We start from the raw sequence: 9,055 nt of genomic DNA on the forward strand, positions 1-9,055 counted from the left end.
AGTCTCACAGACTTCCAAGTTTCATCACTTCGTTCTAAAAAAAACCCTTCTACCCTTTGTTTTTGCTTCACTTACATCTCCGATCTCTCCTCTGGCATCTCTCGCCTCCGGCATCCGCTCAACCCCAACGTCTTCCCACCTTCGGCGTTTCTTTCATTTTCGGTAAGATCCTTCATCCGTCTCCAGCATCCCCTAATTTTCTGCGCCATACCCACACGTTGGATGATTCTGAAATTAGGGTTGTTGTAAAATTTTATAAACGTAACCTTCAACTTGGGGAAGTGTCTATGAGGTTTTGAATTATTGTTGGCCATCGGTTTGGGGTTTTGAAACAAAACATGAACTTTGACTAAAATTGGGAATTCTTGAATTTAATGGTTTAAATGTAGATATATAACAGTAAGTAGCAGTAAAATGGTCAAATGTGGGGATTGTGATTGTTAGTTGCTACTATTTACATGATATTTAACTTCATTATTTGGTAGTTTTGAGTATGTTATGCAGATTCAAAGTCAAACATGGTTGGTGAATTTGAATATGATATGCATAGTCAAAATCATATATGAAATTACAATGAAAAAATGGTCAAATGTTGGGATTCTGATTGTAATTTGTCTTTAAGTGATTTTTGGTTGACTTTGATGTAAGCGAACATTTTCTATTATTTAAACCGATATAACCTATGGCTATGATATTTGTAATTACATTGTTGAGCATTGTTATAATTAACTGTTCTAATTTTGTGGAGATTGTGGCGGTGGTGGTGACCCTCCTCGTTGGAATTCAGATAGGATACCTACATCTTGCGAGACTTGTAAGTTACTATTTTAATTACATGTTTTTATGTTATTGATGATTTACTATTAAGAATATGTTCTTTTTTATGACAGATGAATCTCGAGACACAACAAATTCAAAGGTGCAATAGATAACTGGCATGACACTCATTTTAAGGACATCGTGGATGGGCAAGCGAGCAAGCGTGATTAGCTTATGTAAGTATCTAATTAACCTTTCAGAGAATTTTGTGATCATAAATTGAACATTAACCAAAAAAACAGTAATTAAATTGGTTTAGAATTCATATAAGTCTATTTTTTAAATATTGACCATCGATGTCTTATGTTCTTACATGCTACATCGTTACTTCTTGTAAGAATCTTGAAATGCCCCTGTTAAAAATAAATTGAAAAATATTAACCATAGATGTGTATTAAGATGATTGAGATGCCTTTGCTACATCAAAGATAAATTTAAAAACTGGTTTGTTAAAATGCATGTAAATTTATGATAGTTTTTGTTATGGTTTATAATGATTAATTCTTACTAGTCAAATTATAAGTACTAATATTTATTAAGATTTAAGAGTCAACTATTATGTTGCTAACTAATCTCCTTCAAATATGCAGCAACAGTTGGTTGCAGAAAAGCAAATACAATTTCAGCGGGAGTCATCATCTTCCGTAAGGTGTTTGCTGATCAGTGTGGTCACGACATCAGACTTGGACGGAAAGTTAAATGCCCATCGGATTTACCATTTTCCTCAAACACTTTGACATCATCTTATTATGAGACAATACAAGAGATGATACGAAGTGCGCAAGAAGCTTCGAATCGACATCATGAAGAACAGAATAGGAAAAGGTACCGAGATTTAGTTAGTGCACTTTTACTTGTGATTCCTAATGCAAATCTTGCCCACTTCCCACCATTTGAATCTACACTGGCACCTCAGTTTGACTACAATGCCTTTATGGGTACAACAAATCAAGTATCACCGCAATAGTCTCTTGGTGGTGGCGACAAGGAAGATCTGAGTGAAGATATGTAGTTTATTTATGAAACTTTCTATTGGTTTAGTGTTTTCCTGGATTTTTTTGCCTAACTTATCCTTGATTTAAGATGTTAAATTAATGTTTTGATGGATTTTTTGTTAAAGAGGGATGTATCTTTGACTTATTCTTTTATTGAAAATGGAATTATGGGTTTTGTATTATTGCTAATATTCATGGAAAATTGGAATTTTGGTTTTTGGTTAGTATTCATTGAAAATTTCTGGAAACAGCTTAATTTTTTTTATAGTTTTTAGTGACAAAGGATAGTCTCTTAAAGTTGTTATATTTTTAAATTATTAATTACTATTAGAGATAACCTTTCGTCTCTAAAAAGAATTAATTATTTAAACGAAACTTTCAGCGAGGACACTTTCAGCGATGACGCGCGTGTCGTCGCAAACAAAACTTTTAGCGACAGGGCTACAGCGAGGACACTTTCTGCGACGACAGTCGTCGCTATTACTCTTTAGAGACAACTATAATACTTTTAGAGACAACTTATGTTGTCTCTAAAAGGCACTTTTCTTGTAGTGCTACAATGAGTCTATCTCTCGGCAATGGAGGTGATCGGCTCCAACAATGATCGACCTCTTCTTTCTTTCTTTCTAATTTGCTGCCGTGCAGCCTTTCTTCATGCTTTGTACTTGTCACGAACTTGCTAATTGCTTTCTTGCTTGCTAACATGCAACAAACATGTTGTTGCTTCTTTCTTTCTTCTTCTTTCTTTTTTCTTTTTTCCTCTTTCTTCTTTCTACTTTCTTCATTCTTCTTTCTTCTTGTCTTTCTTTCTTGCTTGCTTTCTTTCTTTCTTGCTTTCTGTTTTCTGTCTTTCCATCTTTCTTCTTTCTTTTGATTGCTGCCAATCAAACCTTCTTTCTGTTGCCGACCTGCTGCTTCTGCTGCTCTCATTGCCCTGCAGCCAAAGGCTCCTCCTTCCGAAAGTCGACTCTCAAACCAGCTCTCTTCAACCTGCTCTGATACCAAATGTTGGAAAAGGTCCCACCTTTCTCACTCACACAACACAGATATATATGTATGCAGAAAGCAAATATACAGATACGGAAGTACTTTAGACTCAAAGCTGCTGCACACTCTTCTAATATTCAGAAAACAAAGGCTATATATGTGAGTGTAAACCAGACTTGGTGTGAACCTGACATCAGTAGCTGCACCTCTATCTATGTTGACAATAAGAACTCAAATGACAACTTCGTATGTTCACATAATGAACACAATAAATGGTAGCAGTAGTAATTGTAGGCTTGTTTAAGTATAAATAGAGGCTCTAACCTCAGTTGTAAGACACCACAAACAGAGAGTGTAGTGTGTAATACTTAGAGTGAGTATTAGAGGGTTGTTTCTTTTTCTTGTAATATTGAGCGTGTAAGCTCTTCTCTTTTGTTCTAGTTCTGAATAAAAGTGTGTTTCAACCCCAACAAGTGGTATCAGAGCTTGGTTAAGCTCCGGGGGAAACATTCTTTGTTTTTTGGTCGAAATTTTTTTGTCACAAAAACAATTTCGGAGTACACCGTTGGAAAGGTCTCGTTCTGAGGATTCCGAAAATATATTTTTTTGAATTTTTTGACCACCGGAAGGCCTCCAAATCACCGGTCAAAGTTGGTCAAATCTGCCGGAAAAGTCGCCGGAAAAACCAGGGTTCGCCGGAGAAGACGACACTGTAGCAGGTACTGTAGCAGCACTGTAGCAGTGACATCAGCAGTGACGTCAGCAGCTGACCAAAGTTCTGGAAATTGCAGTTTAGCCCCTGTTCTTCCGGAAAGTGCAATTTGGCCCCTGTTTTTCAGAAAAATTGCAATTTTGGTCCGTTTTTTAGAAAAATTTCAATTTAGCCCCTGTTTTACTTCTGTAAAAGTTCTGTTTGCCCCCTGAACTTCTGAAAAGTTCATATTGGTCCCCGTACTTCAAAAAAAAAGAAAAAAAAGAAAAAAAAAATATATTCTTACTCGTGTATGCCCAAGTATATGCCAAGAATGACTACACCAACCTCGTCATCTTCTCAAGCCGGAGCTGAAAGTTTTCAAAGGACCGGGAAAGACGGTAGCGTTACGTTACACTATCCAATGCTCACGAAGATGAACTACGCGGTGTCGGCCATAAAAATGCGAGTGAATTTATAAGCACAAGGAGTATGGGATGTAATTAAAAATGCAGAAACGGACGAACGTAAAGATCGGATGGCTCTTGCGGCTATTTATCAAGCAATTCCAGAGGACGTACTTCTGATGTTAGCTGAGAAGGACACAGCTAAAGAAGCATGGGAAACGCTCAAGATGATGCACATGGGAGCCGATCGGGTCAAGGAGGCTAAAGCTCAAACCTTGAGAAGTGACTTCGAGGTGATCCGGATGAAAGACAGTGAATCGGTAGATGATTTTTCCATGAGATTGAATACTATCGTAACCAGTATTCGATCTCTAGGTGAAAAGATTGAAGAAATTACGGTTGTGAAGAAGTTTTTGCGAGCTGTACCGATACGATTTATACAAATCGTAACATCGATCGAGCAATTCGAAGATTTGAAGAATATGCCGGTGGAAGAAGTTGTGGGTCGTCTTAAGACCCATGAAGAGAGACTTCGAAGCTATGGAGAAAAAGAAGAAGGACATTCTCTATTGCTTACACATGCCGAGTGGGCATCTCGTTCGAAGCAAACTGGCGAGAGAAACTCGTCAAACACTTCAAGAGGACGAGGAGGACATGGTAACCGAGGCCGGGGACGAGGCCGAGGTCGTGGACGTGGCCAAGGAGGTGGTCGCGAGTACAATACAAATCGGAATGACCATAATCCTTCTCGAAAGGATAAAAGTAAAATCAAATGCTTTACTTGTGAACAATTTGGTCATTATGCTTCGGAGTGTCCAAACAAGAATCGAGGTGAGGAGGCAAACCTCACTCAAGCCAACAAAGAAGAGCCTATTTTAATGATGGCAACCTCACAAGAATATGCACACAAAAAAGTGTCTCTAAGAGAGAAGATTTGTGTTAATCTTCTTGCATCGGGAGAAAGTCGAGTCGAGTATGAGGTATGGTATCTCGACAACGGTGCTAGCAATCACATGACTGGAGACCGCTCAAAGTTTCGCGAACTAGATGAGCACATTACTGGCCATGTGAAATTTGGGGATGGTTCGACCGTTACTATTTTGGGAAAAGGGTCGATTTTATTCGATAGCAAAAATGGCGACCAAAGACTCCTTAATGAGGTATATTTCATTCCAAGTCTAAAAAACAATATTATTAGTCTTGGACAAATGACGGAGGAAGGGAGTCGGGTCATAATGGATGGGTCGGATCTGACATTGTTTGACAGAAACAAAACTCTACTTTTGAGAGTTAAACGATCCCCAAACCGGTTATATAAAACTCCTTTAAGGACCGGTAGACCGACTTGTCTTTTAGCAACAAAAGACGAACCAGCTTGGATATGGCATTCTAGACTCGGTCATGTTAACTTTCTCGCCTTAAAGAAGTTGTCCGAAAAGAATATGGCAATCGGAGTCCCAAAGATTGAGCACCCAAACCAAGTATGTGAAGGGTGCGTTCTTTCCAAACAAACCCGAATTCCTTTCCCAGATCATGCAGTTTTTCGGGCTCAAAAACCTCTACAACTTGTTCATGCAGACTTATGTGGTCCGATCACACCTACGTCTGTTGGAGGAAGTAAATATTTTCTCCTTTTAGTAGACGATTTTAGCCGGTGGATGTGGGTTTACATGCTATCGGAGAAGTCTCAAGCCTTGAGCGCTTTCAAACGGTTCAAGTTGATGGTTGAAAAGAATTCGGGTTATCAAATAAAGACACTTCGAACGGACCGAGGGGGAGAGTTCACTTCAAAAGAATTCTCATTATTTTGTGAAGAAAATGGTATTCAAAGGCATCTTACGACACCATATTCGCCTCAACGGAACGGAGTTGTAGAAAGGCGAAATCGGACCGTTATGGACATGGCAAGAAGTCTGCTCAAAGGTAGAAATGTTCCGGGAGAGTTTTGGGGAGAAGCGGTTAGACATGCAGTTTATCTTCTCAACCGCCTGCCAACAAAAGTACTTCCCGACAAGACGCCTTATGAAACGTGGTTTGGCAAAAAGCCCAACCTTGAACATCTAAAAGTTTTTGGTTGTGTTGCTTTTGCTAAACTTGTAGGTGGTCACTTGAAGAAGCTTGATGATCGAAGTAAGAAGATGGTGTATTTAGGTGTGGAAGATGGAACTAAAGGCAACCGTTTGTTTGATCCGCAAGACCGAAAGTTGCGAGTTAGTCGCGATGTTGTTTTTGACGAAAAAGAAGAATGGAATTGGTACAAAAACAAAGAAGAAGAGATGGCGACTCCTAAGACCTTTAACATAATTGAACCACAACCCCAAATACACCTCGAAACACCTCAAAATGACCCCGAAATCAATCTGGAACAACCAAACAGTCCAGGAATCGATGTTATCCAAGTTGGACAACCATATGCTGAATTTGACGAGCCTGAACCAGCTCCACATACTCCTGTCTCAGCCCCGTTTTCTTCAACCTCGCCCCATATGGAAAGCCCTTCTAGTGAGATTAGGCCAAGGGGATTGCGTCCGTTAACCGATATTTATTCTGAAACTGAAAATGTGTTCCTTGAACCCGGAGAATTGTTGATGATTGCAGCGGATCAACCCTTGAATTTTAAAGAGGCGGTAACCTCTAAGGCATGGCAGGAGGCTATGCAAACAGAGTTGGATGCAATCGAGAAGAACAAGACATGGCAACTTACCGATTTGCCATCCGGACACAAAGCAATCAGTTTGAAATGGGTGTTTAAAGTGAAGAAAGACAACTTGGGAAAAGTGGTGAAGCATAAAGCTCGACTTGTAGCAAAAGGATTTGTACAAAAGGAAGGAGTCGACTTTGATGAAGTTTTTGCACCGGTAGCACGACTTGACACCGTAAGGCTCATTCTTGCCTTAGCAGCTCAACATGGGTGGGTTGTCCACCATCTCGATGTCAAATCGTCTTTTCTCAATGGAGATCTCAAAGAGGAGGTTTATGTCACCCAACCAGAAGGATATGTTGATAAAGCAAACAGTCACAAGGTGTTCAAGCATTATAAAGCTCTTTATGGTCTACGACAAGCTCCTCGAGCTTGGAACATTCGTTTGGATAAAAGCTTAAAAAGGCTTGGTTTTACAAAAAGTTCACAAGACCCAGCTGTTTACAAAAGGAACTCAAAAGACAAAATTCTTATTGTTGGTGTCTATGTTGATGACTTGATCATTACCGGGTCGAACACTAATGATGTTGTCGAATTCAAAGAACAAATGAAGAAAGAATTCGAAATGAGTGACTTGGGATTACTTTCTTACTACCTTGGAATCGAAGTTTCACAAAAGAAGTGGGGAATATCTTTGCGACAAACGGCTTATGCAAAGAAGATTTTAGAGCAATTTGGGTTGCTGGATTGCAATCCGACAACGTCACCAATGGAACCTAAGTTGAAGGTTAAGAAGGATGAAGATGGTGAAAAAGTTGATCCAACTGAATATAGGCGAGTGGTAGGTTGTTTGAGGTACTTGACTCACACTCGACCAGACCTGTCATTTTCGGTTGGAATTGCAAGTCGTTTCATGGAGGAACCAACCACTTTGCATTTCCAAGTTGTGAAACACATCTTGCGATACGTAAAAGGAACTGTTGATTATGGAATCAACTATGGAAGAGGTCATGAAATTGAAGATTTGGTTAGTTTTACCGATAGTGATCTTGGAGGTGACCCTGTTGATAGCAAGAGCACAAGTGGAATGATTTTCTATCTGGGAAGGAATGCGATAACTTGGCAATCCCAAAAGCAAAAGACTGTTGCTTTGTCCACGTGTGAAGCCGAGTTCATGGCAACTACAATAGCAGCATGTCAAGCCATTTGGCTTGCTAATCTCGTGAAGGAGCTCACGGGACATCATATTATGCCTATCACCTTATATGTCGATAACAAGTCAGCAATCGCATTGATGAAAAATCTTGTGTTTCATGGTCGAAGCAAACACATTGACATTCGTTATCACTTCATACGAGAATGTGTTGAACGTGGGAAAATTATAGTGGAATATGTCAACTCAAAGGATCAACGGGCGGACATCTTTACAAAGGCTTTAGCATACGTGAAACATAGTGAAATGCGAAACATGATCGGCGTGACGAATCTCTAGCGAAGTTCGGTTTAAGGGGGAGAATGTGAGTGTAAACCAGACTTGGTGTGAACCTGACATCAGTAGCTGCACCTCTATCTATGTTGACAATAAGAACTCAAATGGCAACTTCGTATGTTCACATAATGAACACAATAAATGGTAGCAGTAGTAATTGTAGGCTTGTTTAAGTATAAATAGAGGCTCTAACCTCAGTTGTAAGACACCACAAACAGAGAGTGTAGTGTGTAATACTTAGAGTGAGTATTAGAGGGTTGTTTCTTTTTCTTGTAATATTGAGCGTGTAAGCTCTTCTCCTTTGTTCTAGTTCTGAATAAAAGTGTGTTTCAACCCCAACAATATATATAGCCTGTAGTACATATCCAATGGAAAGAAATGAAAACAGTCTACAAACTACCTAACTACTCCTTAAGACTAGGATGCTTTAAAGACCAAGTATACCCACGTGCACTTCTAATGAACTAGTCAAACACCATTTATTTAAACTAAATAAATCAAACAAATACTAACCATTAACCCATACCCATATCCATATCCTGAATCAAGATTACCCAACAGAATATGCCACCTTCAAACCAATTTCAAAAAATCAGCCAAAGAAAACCCTTATTTCCAAACACCTAATCGAGAAAATTACTTTCTAATTTGCACATGATATGAATTCGAGAGAACCACAAACGACAACAGAAGTGCTTAGAAGCACCACCCCGATTGAATGATTTTGATTGATTTCTTCTTCTTCTTCTAAATGTCAGCACATAAGACAATGTTGGGGTATGCAACTTGTATCTTTGCTTTTGCGTGATCTATTATCTCAAGTCCTCTCAGAGTGCCAGCATTGGCTCTGATTCGATTTCACTGCCTGGAACTGTTTTAATTAGAAGTGAAGTGTCGCAACCTTATGAGTGTATCAAAAAAAGAGTTAGAAAATGATGTAAATTGATACAAGTTAGAAATGAAGCTGATGAACTACATACCTTGACAAAGCAGTCATGGAAGTAGAGACAAATCATTCCTATAACT

General features: G+C 39.1%; 1 long non-coding RNA gene across 1 annotated transcript; it reads left to right on the forward strand.

Annotated features, from left to right (window-relative positions):
- The first annotated feature begins 714 nt into the window (after positions 1–714).
- LOC145104189 (uncharacterized) lies at positions 715–1,935 on the forward strand. Its single transcript, XR_013707011.1, has 3 exons — positions 715–814; positions 891–995; positions 1,410–1,935. It is a non-coding gene; the product is annotated as an uncharacterized LOC145104189 (long non-coding RNA).
- The last annotated feature ends 7,120 nt before the right edge of the window (positions 1,936–9,055 follow it).

Source organism: Lactuca virosa, chromosome 1 (genome assembly GCF_052849685.1).
Source record: "Lactuca virosa cultivar CGN04683 chromosome 1, Lactuca_virosa_CGN04683_v6, whole genome shotgun sequence".
NCBI classification, from domain to species: domain Eukaryota; kingdom Viridiplantae; phylum Streptophyta; class Magnoliopsida; order Asterales; family Asteraceae; genus Lactuca; species Lactuca virosa.